The 21,191-nt window shown below is 40.8% G+C and overlaps 1 long non-coding RNA gene across 3 annotated transcripts in view; it reads right to left on the minus strand.

The window, feature by feature from the left end:
• Positions 1–21,191, minus strand: part of LOC308620564 — a 47,770-nt gene that overhangs the window by 1,618 nt on the left and 24,961 nt on the right. The window contains exon 3 of one of the 3 annotated variants that reach the window (XR_014016343.1): positions 19,321–19,399. The exons of the other annotated variants lie outside the window; for them this stretch is intronic. This is a non-coding gene — a long non-coding RNA (uncharacterized lncRNA). Of the gene's footprint in view, positions 1–19,320; positions 19,400–21,191 lie in introns of those variants that run through there. 3 annotated transcript variants of the gene reach the window in all.

Genomic DNA, 21,191 nt, shown 5'->3' on the forward strand with positions numbered 1-21,191 from the left:
AAGAAATGGCTCCTGCCTTTGCTTATAGTATCATTGAGGAAGACAGTATGTACACACAGATAAATGAAAGAAAGCAAGTCCATTCAATACAGAGAAGGTAAGTTGCCAGTAGTAGATATAGACTAAAGATACAGTTCAGGGCTTCCCTGGTGGCGCAGTGGTTGAGAGTCCGCCTGCCGATGCAGGGGACACAGGTTCGTGCCCCGGTCCAGGAAGATCCCACATGCTGCGAAGTGGCTAGGCCCGTGAGCCATGGCCGCTGAGCCTGCGTGTCCGGAGCCTGTGCTCCGCAATGGGAGAGGCCACAACAGTGAGAGGCCTGCGTACCGCAAAAAAAAAAAAAAAAAAAAAGATACAGTTCAGCGGAGGCTACTACATAATTGCACAGAGAACTGAGAGAAACACCAACCCAGACAGACAGTCACTGTAGCTCCAAGGAGGTGAATCTCCTGACATCTGCTCCCCGATAGCCGAGCTAGAGAGACTGCAGGCCAGGTTTTGTTCTGCCCCCCTTCTCAGGTCTACACATGGAGAAGTACCTCCCTAGGACGGAGGTTTGGGGAAATAAGATGCACAGAAAGAAAGGAGATGTGTCAGGTTTTGAGACAGCTCTGGGGTTGTCCAACCCAGCTCTGCCACTGGCAGATTCGTAAAGTTGCCCCATAACCCCCACCTCCTGGTGTTCACACCCTTGTGGATTCCCTTCCCTTGAGTGTGGGTGGGACCTGTGACTTTCTTCTAACCAACAGGACACAGTGAAGGTGATGGGGTGTGTGTGAGTGTGTGTGTACATGATTAAGAGCCTGCCTTTCCCGCTTGGAGGAGTCAGAGTGACCATGTTTGGGGAGCCCAACAAAGGACCTGTGAGCAGCTGTTGCAGCTGAGGGTGGCCTGCCACCAACAGCCAGCAAGAAACTGAAACACTGAATATGGTGCCAACAGTCTGAGTGAGCTTGCAAGCAGATCTTTCCCCACTTGGACCTCAGATGAGCCCACAGCCATGACACCTTGACTGTAGCCTTATGTGATCCTAAGCAGAAAACCCAACTAAGCCACTCCCAGACTCCTGACCCACAGAAACTGTGACATAATAAATTTGAGTTGTTTGAAGATGCTAAGTTTGTAGTGATACTGCCATGCGGCAGTAGGTAACTAATACAGCTACATAACCCACTAGTGTTCATAAACGTCTTCTTCCAGTTTGTCTTATTATAGGCATTCATAGAAACAAGCATCACTGGCACATGGTAACCCCAAAGGCTTTCATGGGAGAGTGTCCATTTTTAAAGCTGGAAACAACTTTAAAGATGCCAGGTTGTAGCACAGTAGTGGACAAAGTTATCTGCCCAGCACGAAATTTCTTTCCTCAAACAGCCTCCTGAATTTCCTCTTAAGGAATTACTGGGTGAAGCCCAGTGGACTATAACTGGAGGTCCCAACACATATCTATCAAGAGTGGGGTTGACATCCAGTCTAAGCCAACCTCCCTGGAATTTGATGTTCATTTCATCCTCGCAGTGGCCTTCTTACCATTCTGTCCCCACTGCAAGACTGTTGCTGGCGGTCCTGCTTCCCAGCCTCTGGAAAAGCTATGGCACCTGCCCAAGTTCAAGCCTGATTTTTAGTCACCTGATTCTGTGCACCTCTACTATCCTTCCAAGAAATTTCCTTTGCTTCAAGTTGCCAATCATACCTGTGGCTGGTAACCAAAGGACTCTTTTTGTTTGTTTGTTTTGTTTTGTTTTGTTTTTGTTTTTGTTTGTTTTTGTTTTTGTTTTTGCCAAAGGACTCTTAACAAATCACAGAGTGAAACTCAGAGCCAAGGCTTCCCAGTTCCCAGACCAGTTAATTCCCTGTTCCCTGGACCTGGTGAAATCCAGCCAATGACTGAATAGAAGAGGCCTTAAGAAATGCTTTTCTCACCAGAAAATGCAAGCAACTCACATATGTTCAACTGAATGCAACATGCCATTTAAAATACCTAAAAGAGTTATAGCATGGAGAAGAGATGCAAGTAACCCACGGAACTAGAGCAATAGAATTTGCTGCAGGAAAAAAAAAAAATTTGTTTAAACCCAGCTTTAAAACAAGTTTCCTCAGCCTTTTCCTTTTCAAGCGATTAGTGTTTCTGCAGATAAAGAGATTTTCAGAATTTAAGCAGATAAGCTGTCTGAGCAATACTATTAATTATATAGAAGAGTGTGGGTTGACTGCTGATTCTTTACTATATTTACCACCAACTGGTAGTTTTCAAATCTTGAGAGTCTGAAATAAGAGGTAAGCTGGAAAGAAAAGTGTCATTATTTTAGGTTGAAAAAAAAAGTATCAACCTTTTAATCAACTTTACAGAAGTGATTTTATATCTCAATGTTCTATTGAGGGCATTCAGGTCAATTACTTGCTCAGTTGGATCAGTAACTATTTGGATTTGTTGCGATTGTCAACAATTTGTAGAAAAATAGGTAGGGAATATATTATCAATGTCCTTCAACAGTCAAGTAATTAACTACATTTCTGAAAGTTTGCAAGAGAATCTTCCATATTCCATGAGTTAAGCTCAGAGTCTGATTTGCCCTTTATATATTGAATTCTTTTAAAAAAGTATTTATTCTGTAAAATATCTAGGAATAAACCTACCTAAGGAGACAAAAGACCTGTATGCAGAAAATTATAAGACACTGATGAAAGAAATTAAAGATGATACAAATAGATGGAGAGATATACCATGTTCTTGGGTTGGAAGAATCAACATTGTGAAAATGACTATACTACCCAAAGCAATCTACAGATTCAATGCAATCCCTATCAAACTACCAATGGCATTTTTCACAGAACTAGAACAAAAAATTTCACAATTTGTATGGAAACACAAAAGACCCCGAATAGCCAAAGCAATCTTGAGGAAAAAAACGGAGCTGGAGGAATCAGGCTCCCAGACTTCAGACTATACTACAAAGCTACAGTAATCAAGACAGTATGGTACTGGCACAAAAACAGAAATATAGATCAATGGAACAGGATAGAAAGCCCAGAGATAAACCCACGCACATATGGTCACCTTATCTTTGATAAAGGAGGCAGGAATGTACAGTGGAGAAAGGACAGCCTCTTCAATAAGTGGTGCTGGGAAAACTGGACAGCTACATGTAAAAGAATGAAATTAGAATACTCCCTAACACCATACACAAAAATAAGCTCAAAATGGATTAAAGACCTAAATGTAAGGCCAGAAACTATCAAACTCTTAGAGGAAAACAGAGGCACAACACTCTATGACATAAATCACAGCAACATCCTTTTTGACCCACCTCCTAGAGAAATGGAAATAAAAACAAAAATAAACAAATGGGACCTAATGAAACCTAAAAGCTTTTGCACAGCAAAGGAAACCATAAACAAGACCAAAAGACAACCCTCAGAATGGGAGAAAATATTTGCAAATGAAGCAACTAACAAAGGATTAATCTCCAAAATTTACAAGCAGCTCATGCAGCTCAATAACAAAAAAACAAACAGGTGGAATCAGAAGTCGACTTCCGGGTAAGATGGCGGAAGAGTAAGACGGCGGAAGAGTAAGACGCGGAGATCACCGTCCTCCCCACGGATACACCAGAGATACAGCTACACGTGGAACAACTCCTACAGAACACCTACTGAACGCTGGCAGAAGACCCCAGACCTCCCAAAAGGCAAGAAACTCCCCACATACCTGGGTAGGGCAAAGCGGAGAGATTCCCGCACAGAGGGTCGGTGCCGAGCGGCACTCACCAGCCCGAGAGGCTTGTCTGCTCGCCTCGGCGGCGCTGGAAGCTGAGGCTCGGGCTTCGGTCAGAGCGCAGGGAGAGGACTGGGGCTGGTGGCGAGAACTCAGCCTGAAGGGGGCTAATGTGCCAAAGCTAGCCGGGAGGGAGTCCGGGAAAACTCTGGAGCTGCCGAAGAGGCAAGAGACTTTTTCTTCCCTCTTGGTTTCCTGCTGCACGAGGAGAGGGGATTAAGAGCGCTGCTTAAAGGGGCTCCACAGACGGGCGCGAGTCACGACTGAAAGCGCGGAGCCCAGTGACGGGCGTGGGACGCTGGGGCTGCTGCTGCCTCCGCCAAGAAGCCTGTGTGCGAGCGCAGGTCACTGTCCACACCGCCCTTCCGGGAGCCTGTGCAGCCCGCCACTGCCGGGGTCCCGGGATCCAGGGGCGGCTTCCCTGGGAGAACGCACGGCGCGCCTCGGGCTGGTGCAGCGTCACGCCGACCTCTGCCGCTGCAGGCTCGCCCCGCACTCCGTGCCCCTCCCGCCCGCCCGGCCTGAGTGAACCAGAGTGCCCCGAAGAGTCTGCTCCTTTAACCCTGTCCTGTCTGAGCGAAGAACAGACGCCCTCCGGTGACCTACACGCAGAGGCGGGGCCAAATCCAAAGCTGAGATCCAGGAGCTGTGAGAACAAAGAAGAGAAAGGGAAACCTCTCCCAGGAGCCTCAGAGGCAGCGGATTAAAGCTCCACAATCAACTTGATGTACCCTGCATCTGTGGAATACATGAATAGACAACAAATCATCCCAAATTGAGGAGCCAGGAGTCAGTGCTGTGCCTCTGAGGTGGGAGAGCCAACTTCAGGACACTGGTCCACAAGAGACCTCCCAGCTCCACATAATATCAAACGGCGAAAATCTTCCAGAGATCTCCATCTCAACACCAGCACCCAGCTTCACTCAACGACCAGCAAGCTACAGTGCTGGACACCCTATGCCAAACAACTAGCAAGACAGGAACACAACGCCACCCATTAGCAGAGAGGTGGCCTAAAATCATAAAAAGTCCGCAGACACCCCAAAACACACCACCAGACGTGGACCTGCCCACCAGAAAGACAAGATCCAGCCTCACCCACCAGAACACAGGCACTAGTCCCCTCCACCAGGAAGCCTACACAACCCACTAAACCAACCTTAGCCACTGGGGACAGACACCAAAAACAACGGGAACTACGAACCGGCAGCCTGCAAAAAGGAGACCCCCAACACAGTAACATAAGCAAAATGAGAAGACAGAAAAACACACAGCAGGAGAAGGAGCAAGATAAAAACCCACTAGACCTAACAAATGAAGAGGTAATAGGCAGTCTACCTGAAAAAGAATTCAGAATAATGATGGTAAAGATGATCCAAGATTCTATTTCCCAGATCCAAAATCTTGGAAATAGAATAGACAAAATGCAAGAAACAGTTAACAAGGACCTAGAAGAACTTAAGATGAATCAAGCATCGATTAAAAACACAATAAATGAAATAAAAAATACTCTAGATGGGATCAATAGCAGAATAACTGAGGCAGAAGAACGGATAAGTGAGGTGGAAGATAAAATAGTGGAAATAACTGCTGCAGAGCAAAATAAAGAAAAAAGAATGAAAAGAACAGAGGACAGTCTCAGAGACCTCTGGGACAACATTAAATGCACCAACATTCGAATTATAGGGTTTCCAGAAGAAGAAGAGAAAAAGAAAGGGACTGAGAAAATATTTGAAGAGATTATAGTTGAAAACTTCCCTAATATGGGAAAGGAAATAGTTAATCAAGTCCAGGAGGCACAGAGAGTCCCATACAGAATAAATCCAAGGAGAAATACGCCAAGACACATATTAATCAAACTGTCAAAAATTAAACACGGGCTTCCCTGGTGGCGCAGTGGTTGAGAGTCCGCCTGCCGATGCGGGGGACACGGGTTCGTGCCCCAGTCTGGGAGGATCCCACGTGCCGCGGAGTGGCTGGGCCCGTGAGCCATGGCTGCTGAGCCTGCGCGTCCGGAGCCTGTGCTCTGCAAGGGGAGAGGCCGCGACAGTGAGAGGCCCGCCTACCGCAAAAAAAAAAAAAAAAAAAAAAAATTAAACACAAAGAAATCATATTAAAAGCAGCAAGGCAAAAACAACAAATAACACACAAGGGAATCCCCATCAGGATAACAGCTGATCTCTCAGCAGAAACTCTACAAGCCAGAAGGGAGTGGCAGGACATAATTAAAGTGATGAAGGAGAAAAACCTGCAACCAAGATTACTCTACCCAGCAAGGATCTCATTCAGATTTGATGGAGAAATTAAAACGTTTAGAGACAAACAAAAGCTGAGAGAGTTCAGCACCACCAAACCAGCTTTACAACAAATGCTAAAGGAACTTCTCTAGGCAAGAAACACAACAGAAGGAAAAGACCTACAATAATGAACCCAAAACAATTAAGAAAATGGGAATAGGAACATACATATCAATAATTACCTTAAATGTAAATGGACTAAATGCTCCCACCAAAAGACACAGATTGGCTGAATGGATACAAAAACAAGACCCATATATATGCTGTCTACAAGAGACCCACTTCAGACCTAGAGACACATACAGACTGAAAGTAAGGGGATGGAAAAAGATATTCCATGCAAATGGAAACCAAAAGAAAGCTGGAGTAGCAATTCTCATATCAGACAAAATAGACTTTAAAATAAAGACTACTAGAAGAGACAAAGAAGGACACTACATAATGATCAAGGGATCGATCCAAGAAGAAGATATAACAATTGTAAATATTTATGCACCAAACATAGGAGCACCTCAATACATAAGGCAAATACTAACAGCCATAAAAGGGGAAATCGACAGTAACACAATCATAGTAGGGGACTTTAACACCCCACTTTCACCAATGGACAGATCATCCAAAATGAAAATAAATAAGGAAACACAAGCTTTAAATGATACATTAAACAAGATGGACTTAATTGATATTTATAGGACATTCCATCCAAAAACAATAGAATACACATTTTTCTCAAGTGCTCATGGAACATTCTCCAGGATAGATCGTATCTTGGGTCACAAATCAAGCCTTGGTAAATTTAAGAAAATTGAAATTGTATCAAGTATCTTTTCCGACCACAATGCTATGAGACTAGATATCAATTACAGGAAAAGAGCTGTAAAAAATACAAACACATGGAGGCTAAACAATACACTACTTAATAACAAAGTGATCACTGAAGAAATCAAAGGGGAAATTTAAAAATACCTAGAAACAAATGACAATGGAGACACGATGACCCAAAACCTATGGGATGCAGCAAAAGCAGTTCTAAGAGGGAAGTTTATAGCAATACAATCCCACCTTAAGAAACAGGAGGGGCTTCCCTGGTGGCGCAGTGGTTGAGAATCTGCCTGCCGATGCAGGGGACACGGGTTCGAGCCCTGGTCTGGGAAGATCCCACATGCCACGGAGCAACTGGGCCCGTGAGCCACAACTACTGAGCCTGCGCGTCCGGAGCCTGTGCATCCAGAGCCTGTGCTCCGCAACAAGAGAGGCCGCGACAGTGAGAGGCCCGTGCATCGCGATGAAGAGTGGCCCCCACTTGCCACAACTAGAGAAAGCCCTCGCACGGAAACGAAGACCCAACACAGCCAAAAATAAATAAATAAATTAAAAAAAAAAAAAAAAAGAAACAGGAAACATCTCGAATAAACAACCTAAACTTGCACCTAAAGCAATTAGAGAAAGAAGAACAAAAACATCCCAAAGTTAGCAGAAGGAAAGAAATCATAAAAATCAGATGAGAAATAAATGAAAAAGAAATGAAGGAAACGATAGCAAAGAGCAATAAAACTAAAAGCTGGTTCTTTGAGAAGATAAACAAAATTGATAAACCATTAGCCAGACTCATCAAGAAAAAAAGGGAGAAGACTCAAATCAATAGAATTAGAAATGAAAAAGGAGAAGTAACAACTGACACTGCAGAAATACAAAAGATCATGAGAGATTACTACAAGCAACTCTATGCCAATAAAATGGACAACCTGGAAGAAATGGACAAATTCTTAGAAATGCACAACCTGCCAAGACTGAATCAGGAAGAAATAGAAAATATGAACAGACCAATCACAAGCACTGAAATTGAAACTGTGATAAAAAATCTTCCAACAAACAAAAGCCCAGGACCAGATGGCTTCACAGGTGAATTCTATCAAGCATTTAGAGAAGAGCTAACACCCATCCTTCTCAAACTCTTCCAAAATATAGCAGAGGGAGGAACACTCCCAAACTCATTCTACGAGGCCACCATCACCTTGATACCAAAACCAGGCAAGGATGTCACAAAGAAAGAAAACTACAGGCCAATATCACTGATGAACATAGATGCAAAAATCCTCAACAAAATACTAGCAAACAGAATCCAACAGCACATTAAAAGGATCATACACCATGATCAAGTGGGGTTTATTCCAGGAATGCAAGGATTCTTCAATATACGCAAATCAATCAACGTGATACACCACATTAACAAATTGAAGGAGAAAAACCATATGATCATCTCAATAGATGCAGAGAAAGCTTTCGACAAAATTCAACACCCATTTATGATAAAAACCCTGCAGAAAGTAGGCACAGAGGGAACTTTCCTCAACATAATAAAGGCCATATATGACAAACCCACAGCCAGCATCGTCCTCAATGGTGAAAAACTGAAACCATTTCCACTAAGATCAGGAACAAGACAAGGTTGCCCACTCTCACCACTCTTATTCAACCTAGTTTTGGAAGTTTTAGCCACAGCAATCAGAGAAGAAAAGGAAATAAAAGGAATCCAAATCGGAAAAGAAGAAGTAAAGCTGTCACTGTTTGCAGATGACATGATACTATACATAGAGAATCCTAAAGATGCTACCAGAAAACTACTAGAGCTAATCAATGAATTTGGTAAAGTTGCAGGATACAAAATTAATGCACAGAAGTCTCTGGCATTCCTATATACTAATGATGAAAAATCTGAAAGTGAAATCAAGGAAACACTCCCATTTACCACTGCAACAAAAAGAATAAAATATCTAGGAATAAACCTACCTAAGGAGACAAAAGACCTGTATGCAGAAAATTATAAGACACTGATGAAAGAAATTAAAGATGATACAAATAGATGGAGAGATGTACCATGTTCTTGGATTGGAAGAGTCAACATTGTGAAAATGACTCTACTACCCAAAGCAATCTACAGATTCAATGCAATCCCTATCAAACTACCACTGGCATTTTTCACAGAACTAGAACAAAAAATTTCACAATTTGTATGGAAACACAAAAGACCCCGAATAGCCAAAGCAATCTTGAGAACGAAAAATGGAGCTGGAGGAATCAGGCTCCCTGACTTCAGACTATACTACAAAGCTACAGTAATCAAGACAGTATGGTACTGGCACAAAAACAGAAAGATAGATCAATGGAACAGGATAGAAAGCCCAGAGATAAACCCACGGACATATGGTCACCTTATCTTTGATAAAGGAGGCAGGAATGTACAGTGGAGAAAGGACAGTCTCTTCAATAAGTGGTGCTGGGAAAACTGGATAGGGACATGTAAAAGTATGAGATTCGATCACTCCCTAACACCATACACAAAAATAAGCTCAAAATGGATTAAAGACCTAAATGTAAGGCCAGACACTATCAAACTCTTAGAGGAAAACATAGGCAGAACACTCTATGACATAAATCACAGCAAGATCCTTTTTGACCCACCTCCTAGAGAAATGGAAATAAAGACAAAAATAAACACATGGGACCTAATGAAACTTCAAAGCTTTTGCACAGCAAAGGAAACCATAAACAAGACCAAAAGACAACCCTCAGAATGGGAGAAAATATTTGTAAATGAAGCAACTGACAAAGGATTAATCTCCAAAAATTATAAGCAGCTCATGCAGCTCAATAACAAAAAAACAAACAACCCAATCCAAAACATGGCAGAAGACCTAAATAGACATTTCTCCACAGAAGATATACAGACTGCCAACAAACACATGAAAGGATGCTCAACATCTTTGCTCATTAGAGAAATGCAAATCAAAACTACAATGAGATATCATCTCACACCAGTCAGAATGACCATCATCAAAAAATCTAGAAACAATAAATGCTGGAGAGGGTGTGGAAAAAAGGGAACACTCTTGCACTGCTGGTGGGAATGTGAATTGGTACAGCCACTATGGAGAACGGTATGGAGGTTCCTTAAAAAACTACAAATAGAGCTACCATATGACCCAGCAATCCCACTACTGGGCATATACCCTGAGAAAACCATAATTCAAAAAGAGACATGTACCAAAATGTTCATAGCAGCCCTATTTACAATAGCCCGGAGATGGAAGCAACCTAAGTGTCCATCATCGGATGAATGGGTAGGGAAGATGTGGCGCATATATACAATGGAATATTACTCAGCCATAAAAAGAAATGAAATTGAGCTATTTGTAATGAGGTGGATGGACCTAGAGTCTGTCATACAGAGTGAAGTAAGTCAGAAAGAGAAAGACAAATACTGTATGCTGACACATATATATGGAATTTAAGGAAAAAAAATGTCATGAAGAACATAGGGGTAAGACAGGAATAAAGACACAGACCTACTAGAGAATGGACTTGAGGATATGGGGAGGGGGAAGGGTAAGCTGTGACAAAGTGAAAGAGCGGCATGGACATATATACACTACCAAACATAAGGTAGATAGCTAGTGGGAAGCAGCCGCATAGCACAGGGAGATCAGCTCGGTGCTTTGTGACCGCCTGGAGGGGTGGGATAGGGAGGGTGGGAGGGAGACGCAAAAGGGAGGGGATATGGGAACATATGTATATGTATAACTGATTAAATTTGTTATAAAGCGGAAAAAAAAGAGGAAGGTGTATATAAAAAAAAAAAAAACCCAATCCAAAAATGGGCAGAAGACCTACACAGACATTTCTCCAAAGAAGATATACAGATTGCCAACAGACACATGAAAGAATGCTCAACATCACTAATCATTAGAGAAATGCAAATCAAAACTACAATGAGATATCATCTCACACCAGTCAGAATGGCTATCATCAAAAAATGCACAAACAATAAATGCTGGAGAGGGTGTGGAGAAAAGGGAACCCTCATGCACTGTTGATGGGAATGTAAATTGATACAGCCACTATGGAGAACAGTATGGAGGTTCCTTAAAACACTAAAAATAAAATTACCATATGATCCAGCAATTGCACTACTGGGCATATACCCAGAGAAAACCATAATTCAAAAAGCGTCATGGGGCTTCCCTGGTGGCGCAGTGGTTGAGAGTCCGCCTGCCGATGCAGGGGACACGGGTTCGTGCCCCGGTCTGGGAGGATCCCACATGCCGCGGAGCGGTTGGGCCCGTGAGCCATGGCCGTTGGGCCTGCGCGTCCGGAGCCTGTGCTCCGCAACGGGAGAGGCCACAACAGTGAGAGGCCCGCATACAGCAAAAAAAAAAAAAAAAAGAGTCATGTACCAAAATGTTCATTGCAGCTCTATTTACAATAGTCAGGACATGGAAGCAACCGAAGTGTCCATGAACAGATGAATGGATAAAGAAGATGTGGCACATATATACAATGGAATATTACTCACCCATAAAAAGAACGAAACTGAGCTATTTGTAGTGAGGTGGATGGACCTAGGGACTGTCATACAGAGTGAAGTAAGTCAGAAGGAGAAAAACAAATACCGTATGCTAACACATATATATGGAATCTAAAAAAAAAAAATGGTCATGAAGAACCTAGGGGCAAGATGGGAATAAAGATGCAGACTTACTAGAGAATGGACTTGAGGATATGGGGAGGAGGAAGGGTAAGCTGGGACGAAGTGAGAGAGTGGCACGGATATATATACACTACCAAATGTAAAATAGATAGCTAGTGGGAAGCAGCCACATAGCACAGGCAGATCAGCTCGGTGCTTTGTGACCACCTAGAGGGGTGGGATAGGGAGGGTTGGAGGGAGGGAGATGTAAGAGGGAAGAGATATGGGAATATATGTATATGTATAACTGATTCACTTTGTCATAAAGCAGAAACTAACACACCGTTGTAAAGCAATTATACTCCAATAAACATGTTAAAAAAAAGTATTTATTCTGGTTCAATCCCAGGTTTTGTCACCAAAAAAAAAAGTATTTATTCAATTTTTACTATATGCTTAGAACTGTTATGCAAAACAATGCCACTTTTGATAATAAAATATCCTCTGTGTATGAATCTTCTAAAAGTTTATCCTGAATAAAAATTTTTTCTTTTAGTTACTACTAATTACAAGCTTTCTAAAATGATAATATATCCTTCCAGTTCCTAAACAGAGTACTTTGAATATAATTTAAACTTTTCTTCATATTTCAGAAACTCATGAGCACTATTTTATTAAATTCAAATTCAACAAACAATTTAGACCATCTATGATACAGTAACGCCGTCAAGGGCTATTAAATATGTAGGTCTGTATCCTCCTAAAATTACTGGCTCCAGAATATTATGCTTTTCAAGTTCTGTTTTTAATGGTTTTCTGTCTCCAACTTTGATATCAGCTTCAACTTGCTTCTTCCCTCTAACCTCATGATGAATCTCTCTTCTAACCCAGGAAAACTGAAGGATTCCAGAGGAGCTGATGTCACCACACTCACTTTTATGAACCACTCAACAAATTTCTAATTATTTAAAGGAGGCTCTGTTTCCCTCTTGGGGGATAAAGGCCATGAGCTTCACCTCAGGTGTTCCCCTTGCCAAGCAGTGGTCTTTCTCACTGTCCCCACAAATCCAAAATTGTTGATACTGGAAATCTGGGGCATGACAGAGTGCCAGGAATGATGAATTTAAATTATAGCTCTAGGGCTTCCCTGGTGGCGCAGTGGTTGAGAGTCCACCTGCCGATGCAGGGGACATGGGTTTGTGCCCCGGTCCGGGAAGATCCCACATGCCGCGGAGCAGCTGGGCCCGTGAGCCGTGGCCGCTGAGCCTGTGCATCCGGAACCTGTGCTCCGCAACGGGAGAGGCCACAACAGTGAGAGACCCGCGTACCGCAAAAAAAAAAAAAAAAAAAAAAATTATAGCTCTATATTCATGATCAAAATCCAACTTAGCCAATAAGGGCATTTCTACACGGAGACATTTTGAGAAATACTACACGTCCTAGATATACTAGGGGGAAGGGTGGGACTGGAGAGATAAAAGGAGTCATTTTTATTGAGCACCTACTACTATACCTACTCCAAAACAGTATTATGAGGTGGTTACTATTGGTGCCACTTACAAAAGAGGAAGCAAATATGTAGCTTTTCAGAAAGTGTAAGGAGCATGTCCCAATCCCACAGTATGTGTGCAAAGGCAGCACACACGTGTGGATCAGCCTGGTGACAAAGCTGTTCTGATTCCAGGGCACCACGCCCCACTGCTGCATCACACTAAAGCTATCACACGTTTTCAGACCGTGGTGAAACAGGTTGATTCCAGATTGTTCATGACAGATGAGAACAGAGCTTCAGGAACATTACTCTCAAGGTGTGACAGCTGTTTCTATTTAAGGCTCTCTACCTACAGTGATTAACGCTGTATCAAGTTGCCTAAGCCAGAACACCATTTCACAAAAACCCCTTCGTGTTATGGTTGTGCTTTTGAGATTGCCAAAAGAGGAATGCTTGGCTCCTTGAATTGCCTGGTTGGTGCCAGCTCTGGTTCTCCACCTCACCCTTTCAAACCTTCACTATTCCAGCTCCTCCTACAATGGTGTGAGGTCTAATTCCTGTAAAAAAAAATCCCTGACTTCATAACTCATCGCAGTTCTGCTTCCCTGATTTAACACTGACTATACAATACCGTGCAGCACATTTGAAAGTAAATGGGGCTTGGGGAGCTCCAGAGGTGGCCAGGGGCTGTCTAGTTCCCAGTGCACAGGGAATAGCATGTGCCAGTAAACTGTGGGTCACTTTATAAGCTGTGGGTCATTCTGGTTGCCAATATTTTAGTAACTGCAAATCCAGGAGCTAAAGCATGTTTAGGTCAAAATGCCCTTTACAAATGCACTGCATGGAACTCAGCCACGGCCCACTCACTGCAGCATCTGACCCAGCTCAGTTACTGAGTTACTCAGTTACTGGAGACTCCCAGGGGCTCCAGGAGACTCCGCATCCAAGACCTCACCTGCCTCAGCTCAGTCAGATAGAAAATGTGTTTCTTAGGAGCCAATATCTGGCTTCTGGCCCCGGCTCTGACGCCCTAAATAAGGCACATAACCTCTCAGGCCTGGTTTCCTCTTCTATCATTAGAGAAGTGAGCTCAAGGAAATGATTTCTGAAGTCCCTTAGAAATAAATTTTTATGAAAAGCAAATTTAAAGTCACTAGCGATTCCTAGCACATAAGCAGAAACTGCACTCAACCAAAAGAAGTCTGTCAAATATATGGGAAAGGGATAATTCTAGGGAGAAAAGGAGATGCTTAATGAAACCACTAATCCTCAGACCTGAGCATACATGGTCTCTCTTCTGGCTAACACCACATAAAGCAGATTTAGAATTTACTGCTGCTTTTAGTGCAAAAATTTGTCAATTCCATGAAACTAATCTTATAGGTTAGAAGTCCATTCGTTCTTCTGTTGGCTTTAATATCTTGACTTTGCCTATCAGTTCTATATATTTTTTGGTCAGCTCTGTGGCAGCTATGTGGCATCACATAGATGACCTATGTGATCTAGAGCTTCAGTTAAACATTTGAGGGAAGTGGCTAGGCACCTCACTTAACAAGCAGCTTTCTGAATGGGATATTCTGAATAATATAGAGCCTGAGGATCTCAGGGTTGGAAAGGACCTTGGAGATCATCTCATCCAGGGCTTCTCACACTTCCAGCTTGGACCCTATCTCCGGGCCCCCCCAAAACCGGTGCCAGGTTGGCTATATCAGAAACTCAGAAACATCTTCTATAGATTCTTGGGTTCCCATCCTCAGAAATCAGTCTAGGGTAGGGTCCTGGAATTTATGTTTTTTTAAGTTTCCCAGTTCATTCAAATTTGTTGCTAGGTTTGAGAATAATGATCTGCAAGAGTGGTCATCCAGTATTTAAATTGTCATTACAAAACTTCTGGTGCTAATCAAGACAGAGTGAACCCATGATAGCCTATCTCTCCCATCGATTATAACTAAAACCTCCAGAGAGAATACAAAAGCTACTAGCTGAGGACTCTGAAAAGTAAACGGTAGCAAATAGACAGAAGGGAAGTCAAAACCTGAAGCACAACTGGTATAGCAGTGAGATTACTCAGTTTTTCTTACCTTTATCTCTTGGCTTTGATCCAAGGGTGGGCTGAGTCCTGGAACTGTGCTACAGGTAGAGACAGCAAAAAATCTGAAAGAAACCCCCTTTTCTAGCCAGAGGATTGGGAAAGGGGGCCCTTAAAGCTGAAGAGTATGGGGAGAATCCCTTTAATTTTTCTTTCTTTTTTTTTTTTTCCCTCCCAGGCCTCAATGCCAGTCCTAGTCCTAAAGCTTCACTGTCACAATGGCAGCAGCAGTGGTGTGCGTACCTAAAACTCAAACAACCATCTCTCGGTTTGCACAAATCGGGAAAAAGAGTCCCAATGGCCTGAAGAGAATGGGAGGGATTCCTATTATTTTTCTCTCTTCTTTCTCTTCATGTTGCCTAGAAGGCACCCCATGTTCTAAGAAAGTGCATGGGTTAAAATTCTGGGAGAAACAATAGCTTTCTAGCCAGAAGACTGCGAAAAAGGACCCCTGGGAGCCACAGAGAGTCAGGGCAAGTCTAAGGATGAGAAAGCTGGAGAAGCAAATCCCTTAATTCTTTTTATTTTCCTTTTTTTTGGAAATCCCTTCATTCTGACTATGAACAAGCACCAATCTCACTCACTCCTGAGTTATGCATGTACAACACAGACCCAAAGAAGAAGAGAAAAAGTTTTGAGAACTAAACTATGATATAAATCAGATAAACAACTGAATGGCGTGTGTGTTGGGCAGATACACAGAGCCCGGCAAGAGCTTTGAACTGACATTGCACCCACCACTCTCAGAAGGTAAGACACAACTTGGAATATGAACATAACCAGGCACATTGCCTGCTAAAATAAGCAAGCAAATAAAAATTAATGCTCTCCAGAAGATTTTAATAAGGCCCAGAGCCTCACAGCATAATATTCAAAATTCCATAATACAATTCAAAATTATTTGACTTACAAAAAAGCAAAAAACACAGAAAAGATAAAATCTGCCCGATTCTCAAAGGAAAAGAGCACCAACAGATGCCAAACCCAAGACAATCCACATGTTGGAATTAGAGAGTGGCATGGACATATATACCTACCAAATGTAAAATAGATAGCTAGTGGGAAGCAGCCACATAGCACAGGGAGATCAGCTCGGTGCTTTGTGACCACCTAGAGGGGTGGGATAGGGAGGGTGGGAGGGAGACGCAAGAGGGAGGAGATATGGGGATATATGTATATGTATAGCTGATTCACTTTGTTATAAAGCAGAAACTAACACACAACTGTAAAGCAATTATACTCCAATAAAGATGTTTTAAAAAAAAAAGTGACTATTATAACCATGATCCATGAAGTAAAGGTGGACACTCTTGAAATGAATGGAAATATAGATGTTCTCACCAGAAAAATAGAAACTATAAAGAACAAAGTGGAAATTTTAGACCCGAAAAATACAGTTTCTGAAATAAAGAAAATTCACTGGACTGGCTTAATAGCACAAACAAAAATTAACATTCTCCAGAGATTTTAGTAGTGCCCAGAATCAATAGAGAGACCAGAAATAGACCCATGTAAATATGGTCAATTGATCTGATACAATTTTTTGACAAACGTGCAAAAGAACTTTAATGGAGAAAGAACAGTCATTTCAGCAAGTAGTGACAGAACAGTTTAGACAACCATATACACAAAAGAGTGAACCTCAACATACACCTTATGGCTTATACAAAAATAAACTCAATGTGGATAATATGCCTAAATATAAAACGTAAACCTATCAAACATTTATTTTAAAGGAACCATAGGAGAAAATCTTTGTTACTTTGGGTTAGGAAAAGTTTTTAAATACAACCCCAAAAGCTTGCATAATCCATGGAAGACATAATTATTAACTTGGACTCTATCAAAATGAAAATCGTGGAGTCATAAAAGACTTGAAAAATGTTTAAAAAATGAAAAGAACATCAAAGACTGGGCAAAAATATTTGAAAAATCACATAACTGATAAAGAACTTGTATCCAGAATATATAAAGAACTCTCAAAACTCAACAATAAGAAAACAATCTAATTTTTAATAGGCAAAAGATTTGAACAGTCAGTTTACTAAAGAAGATATATTGATGGCACATGAAAAGACTCTCAACATCATTATTCACTGAGGGAATGCAAATTTAAAATACTTATTAGAACTAATTAAAATACCATTATTAGAATGACTAAAATTTTTAAATCAAGAGATTGACTATACCAAATGCTGGTAGATATAGAATCTGGAATTCTCATTTACTGCTGATGAGAATGCAAAATGGTACAGATACTTTGGAAAACAATTTGGCAGTTTCTTAAAAAATTAAACATGAACTTACTCTATGACCCAGAAATTCTCCTCTGGTGTATTTACTTCAAAAAATGAAGAGTTATGTTCACACAAAAACCTGTATGCTACTGTTTGTAGAATTAGTAGTTTATTCCTATTCACTCCAAACTGGAAACAACCCAAATATTCTTGGAATTTATCCTTCTTGGTGTTCTCTAAGATTCCTAGATCTGTGGTTTGCTGTCTGACATTAATTTTGGGAAGTTCTCAGTCATTATTGCTTCAAAAATTTTTTTTGTTGCTCCTTTCTCTCTTCTGGTATGTTATACCTTTCATAGTTGTCACACAGTTCTTGGATATTCTGTTCCATTTTTTAAGTCTGTTTTCTCTTTGCTTTAGTTTTGGAAATTTCTGTTAATATGCCCTCATGCTCACTGATTCTTTCCTCAGTTGTGTCCAGTCTACTAATGATACCATCAAAGGCATTCTTCATTTCTATTTTGGTATCTTTGATTCCTAGCATTTCTTCTTGATTTTTTCTTGGGATTTCCATCTCTCTGCTTACATTACCTGTCTGTTCTTCCATGTTGTTTACTTTTTTCATTAAAACTCTTAGCATATTAACCATAGTTGTTTTAAATTCCTGGACTGACAATTCCAACATTCTTGCCATATCTAAATCTGGCTCTGTCTCTTCAAACTCTGTTTTTTGCCTATTAATATGCCTTGTAATTTTTTTGCTGAAAGCTAGATATGAGGTACTGAGTAAAAGAAACCCAGTAATTGTTCCCTTGAAGGTCTCTACTTGTGGGTTTCTGCTCCAGTAAATTGTGATTCTCTGTATCCACCTATCTGTCTCTCCAATTTGGGGGGCAGTAGTTTTTCCTGTGACCTCAATTCTCTGATGGGTATAAGAAGAGTTGTTAATTTTCAGTTTGTTCAGCTTTTAACTTGTTGTTAGAATGGAGTCATGACTTCCAACTCCTAACATGCCATACTGGAAACCAGAAGTCACTTATATATTCTTCCACTGGTTGATGGATGGACATTGTGGTAGATCTATACAATAGAATACTACTCAGCAATAAAAAGAAACAAACCTTGGATGAGTCAACAATATGGATGAATTTCAAATACACTATGCTGAGTGAAACAAACATGATTCAAAAGGCTGGATACTGTATGATTTCATTTATATGACATTCTGGAAAAGGCAAAACTTTAGGGGTAGAGAACAGGTCAGCAATTACCAGTGGTTAGGGATGGTGGTGGATCTGACTACAAAGGGGAAGTACAAAATAATTTTGGAGGATGGTAATTATTGTGTATCTTGATTGTTGTGGTAGCTATGTGAGACTACGTATTTGTCAGAATTCATAAAACTATACAATAAAAAGTTCATAAATTTTAAAGGATTTTTAAAAATTGCCATTATAGCACCTCATCTGGGTTGTTTCCAAACTCTGCTTGAAAATTCCCTATGATGGGGAATTTATTCTTTTCAGAGACCACTGATCCTATTATTACAGAGCCTCCCTATCACTGTGCTGTGAATGGATTACAGGTTGCCAAGATATTAAACATCTCAGCCCTCAGGCAGGTGGGAGTCATTGGACTACTCTTTTCCACAGTGGGCTGTAAAAATTCTTTCATTTTCTCTAATTATCATAAAGTGAAAAAGGATGCACTGTGTTATTAGATGGATTAAAGTTTTTTAATACATTGAAACAATATCAGCCTATCTACAATGTCTATTCTTATTGGTCCTTGTTTTTTCTTGAAACACATTTATTCCCTCCTTATATATATGGCAGTTCATCAGGTATTTGAAGATTTGTTATATGTTTTCCTACTCCCACCATCACCAGTTCTTCTCTGAGTAAATGTGTCTGGTTCCTTGGGCTGTTCCTCACATGGCATATTTTTAAGATTCTTTACTGCTCCCTGGAACATGGTCTTTATTTGCAGTATTTCTTCCCAATCTCCAGAACATGATATTCGATTTTCAGGTAGCATAGGATCTACAAGGAAAACATTTTTATTGAAGCTGGTCTATGATATCTGCCTTCACACATCCAGCAGAGAATGAATAATACAATCTTTTTTTGCAGACTGAAACTATTACAGGGTCTCATGATCTTCAAGTTTTGTCATCTAACCGTACTGGCTCTAAAGCCTCTAAGAGTTCGTGGAGCACTTTCAAATTCTAGCATTTGGAGACAACTCACTAGAAGGAATTTACAGAATCAAAATATCACCAAGCAAGTCAACAATAACTATAACACAACCATATCTCAGCACCATATCTCAGCATCTATAAAAGGCTCCACATCTATAAAAAAGATCCACAGTTGTCACCCCATATACTTGGCCTCCCTCCAGTACTATGTCATTCTGTAACTAGAGCTCCTTATTGCCCTGACCCTCTTCTTTCCAATACTCATGAGGCAAAATCTTCCTATCTTCCAGGAAATGGGAGACCTTTCTTAGGTTCCAGCTAATCTCAGGAAATTGTTCCTCACTCACAAAACATCTCACCATCTACTTAGCCCACATTCCAGCTGACAGACATTGCCATAACAATATGTATACTCAGCGAGAAATAAATTTTATCTCCTGTGGGTTTATGGAAACTTAGTTGAAATCCCTTGGTCTATGACTTCAGATATAGCAAAGTGGATTTAAGAAATTGGGTTGAAATCTCCCAACCCCAAGATATCCCCTCAATGGATATTTGAAACACACATTGCAAGTTATAACTCAAATTTGATGACAGATGATTTTTCTAACTTCTGTTTATAACTCCTAAATCAAGGGAATACAAATAAAACAAAGCCTATTTCTATAGGCTAGAAAGAAATTTCTGGATAAGTGAGATTTCTGCTAAACAATTTAAAAGTAGAATTTTGCTTGAATGTATCTATTAAAAATGAGAACAGCTCTGCAGAAGATGCTGAAAAGAGAATAAGGATACAAGCCACATTTGCAAAAGACATATCTGATAAAGGACTGTTATCCAAAATATACAAAGAACTCTTAAAACTCAACAATAAGAAAATGAACAACCCAAGTAAAAGATGGGCAAAAGACCTCAACAGACACCTCACCACCAAAGATACAAAGATGGCAAATAAACATATGAAAAGATGCTCAACATCTTATGTCGTTAGGGAACTGAAAATCAGAACAATAAGATATCACTATACACCTTTTAGAATGGCCAAAATCCAGAAGACTGACAACACCAAATGCTGACAAGGATGTGGAGCAACAAGAACTCTCATTCATTGCTGGTGGGACTATAATACAGCCAATTTGGAAGATGGTTTGGCAGTTTCTTATAAAATTAAACATATTCTTACCATATGCTCCAGCAACTGCACTCCTTAGTATCTACCCAAGGGAACTGATAACTTTTAAAACCTGCACATGGATGTTTATAGCAGTTTTATTCATAATTGATAAAACTTGGAAGCAACTGAGATGTCCTTCAGTAGATGAATGGCTAAATAAACTGTGGTCCATCCATATTCAGCACTAAAAAGAAATGAGCTATCAAGCCATGAAAAAATATGGAGGAAGCTTAAATGCATATTACAAAGTGAAAGAAGCCAATCAGAAAAAGCTATGTGCTATGTGATTCCAACCATATGACATTCCAGGAAAGGCAAAACTATGGAGGAAATAAAAAGTTTCAGAGGTTAGCGGGGAAAGAGGTTAGCACAGAGGATTTATAGGGCACTGAAACTACTCTGTATGATAATATGATGATGGGCACATGTCATTATACATTTGTCAAAACTCATAGAATGT

This window comes from Mesoplodon bidens (assembly GCF_964165515.1).
Source record: "Mesoplodon bidens genome assembly, chromosome: 7".
NCBI lineage: Eukaryota > Metazoa > Chordata > Mammalia > Artiodactyla > Ziphiidae > Mesoplodon > Mesoplodon bidens.